The sequence below is a fragment of the Littorina saxatilis genome, linkage group LG9, assembly GCF_037325665.1.
Source record: "Littorina saxatilis isolate snail1 linkage group LG9, US_GU_Lsax_2.0, whole genome shotgun sequence".
In the NCBI taxonomy this organism is placed as follows: Eukaryota; Metazoa; Mollusca; class Gastropoda; order Littorinimorpha; family Littorinidae; genus Littorina; species Littorina saxatilis.
In genome coordinates, this window is record NC_090253.1 from 31393935 (window position 1) to 31396869 (window position 2935).

A 2935-nucleotide genomic window follows, 5' to 3' on the forward strand; every position below is an offset into this window, starting at 1 on the left:
GCCTCGGAATTGTAAAAGCTTGCCCATTCAAGCAGCTGATGGGTGTGTACGTATGCCTGATCAAATCACACAGGACTCGTGAGGTTGATGATTTTGCTGTTTGAAGGCGCAGTCCTTCTCCGGTGTTTGATCTTTCCCAACACCCCTTATTCATTAAAGGCCTTCACTGCACACCTTTCAGTAGCTGCTCCCTCTTAAGAGTGGCAATTCTGTTTGTTTGTTTGTTTGTTTGTTTATTTGTTGCTTAACGTCCAGCCGACTACGCAGAGCCATATCAGGACGAGGAAGGAGGGGATGAAGGGGGCCACTTGTCAAGCGATTCCTGTTTACAAATGCACTAACCCATTACTTGTGTCCCAGCAGGCTTTAGTAAAACTAAATTAATACCTACTGGAAGATTACCAGTTTCCAGTATGTTAAAATAGGCTTAACCTATCTACTGCTGGACTTACATCAGAACACTAACAGATTAAACTATACATGAATCGCGAGACAAGCGGCAAGAGAAGAGATTTTTGGAAAAAATACAGGTGAATGAGCAAGAAGGCAGAAAAAGGAAAAGAATTCATGAAGAAAAAGAGAGCATGACAGGAAAGAGGAACCAAAAATCTACCTAACAGCAAACTAGAAAGCTCCTGCGGTTCCAAAAACAGGAGGGGCTTTTAATTTCATAACCGCAGTGCCCCACTGCGGGAGGCAATTCTGTGTTGGATTCAATTTGCACATTTGCAAGTGGCACCCATGTCAATCAGCTAAATTAATTCGAACACAAAATTCCGACTGCACATAACGTGTGTGAACCGACTAGCTGCAGGTATTTTAACTTGCAAATACCAAAACTAAGGGAATTCCTACCGCACTTACCCTTCAGCAAAGTTCGAAGGGAGGGAGGGAGGGCAGGAACGGACTGTCCCACTTTTTTTGTTACCACAGTGCAGTCTGACTGAGTATCTGGGGCAAAGACGATTTGATTGTCTAAACAATGCTTTTTCTTTTCTTTACTTGGTGTTTAACGTCGCTTTCTTTCTTTATTTGGTGTTTAACGTCGTTTTCAACCACGAAGGTTATATTGCGACGGGGGAAGGGGGGAGATGGGATAGAGCCACTTGTCAATTGTTTCTTGTTCACAAAAGCTGTTTTCAACTGTTCAAGGTTATATCCCGACGGGGAAAGGGGGGGGGGGGGGGGGGGGGGGGGGATAGAGCCACTTGTTAATTGTTTCGTTTCTTGTTCACAAAAGCACTAATCAAACATTTGCTCCAGGGGCTTGCAACGTAGTACAATATATGACCTTACTGGGAGAATGCAAATTTCCAGTACAAAGGACTTAACATTTCTTACATACTGCTTGACTAAAATCTTTACAAAAATTGACTATATTCTATACAAGAAACACTTAACAAGGGTAAAAGGAGAAACAGAATCCGTTAGTCGCCTCTTACGACATGATGGGGAGCATCGGGTAAATTCTTTCCCCTAACCCGCGGGGGGTTCTAAACAATGCATGCGAAACATAACATACACAGGAAATGCAGAGGTCAGACTGGCTGGACCTGGCGCCAAGTTTCACAAGAAAATAGCATTCGGGGCACGGTCTTTTACCGTGTTTATATCCAATTAAAACAGCCAACTTTTCGCAAGCACAGACTAGCTACATGGAGCAGCGCCACTGCGCCCGTCTATCATCATCAACATCATCGTCGTCATCATCATCTCGTCTTCTTCAGTCACATTCTGGAACACACACACACACTCTAACACACAAACACTTGATCTGAGCTCGATGGACGCCGCAGACAGTGCAGTGAATGTAACCAAAAGCAAAAGCTACCACTTGCGTGCATCTATCATTTTGACCGGACAGAAACAGCAGCGCGCAATTATAGCAAATTAGATGACCTTAGGGGTTCCTCTGGCTATGTTTAGTGACTGGAAGTTCCACAGGAATGTGGAGGGTGAGTTTTACGGGGGAGCATCTCGTATTCTACGACTGTTTAATTCTTTGTCTGTGTGTGTTAACGCGTATGATAGCACCTGTTCAATGGTTGAATTGAAAACAGAGAGACTTCCGAATTATTTGTGCTTAGTGTGATGCGTCTGTGCACATTCAACAGCGAAAAATTAGCATTTCCTGCAGATAAACACGATGCCTGCAGTAAAGCGATTGACAAACGTGCGATAGATACGCTAAAACCAGTAAGCATACGATGTTATTTCCCTTCCAACGACCTTTCATTATTGTGATTGTTATGTGCATCTGCTGTTCATGCCAATAAATGATAGAAAGCTTCTTGTGATTATGCTTGTTTCAGGATTCATGTTCCGTTTGCCAGTTTGGTCTTCTATGTGTCTGCAAACGTATGTGTGCGAGGAGAAAATGTGTGTGTGTGTGAAACAATGTGTCACTGGTGTGCAACAGCATGAACAGCCTTGAGCAAGAGATCCGCCAAGATGTGTTAAGGAATGAACAATTGCAGTCCTAAGCTATCCATACAAGTCAATTTTATTCCTGGAAACAGTGGTTTTGCACAGGCTGGACTGGAAGAAATAAAGGAAATTCCTGATTCTCAACTATACTGTGAAAATAAGGAACAAGGCAGTGTGCTACTGGGTGGACAGATGTTCCTATAAAATGTTAGTGTTGGTACAGAATTGGTATTTGTGTTTACTTGTGCGACATATTTTCACTCACAATGCGTTCTTGTGACCATGTACGTTTGCGTACTTGCCTGCAATATTGTTTTGATTTTTTCCCCCCACATGTAAACTTGGCAAGTAGTTTAAAAAAAATAATAATAACATAATCACTCAGTTTATCAAAGCTAGCTTGCGTAAAGAAAGCCAGTGTGCATATTTCTGTGTGAATTAACAACCAATCCATAGGAACCACAAACAAACTCAAGCCTAAATCCACAGATTACAAACAGCCAAAATC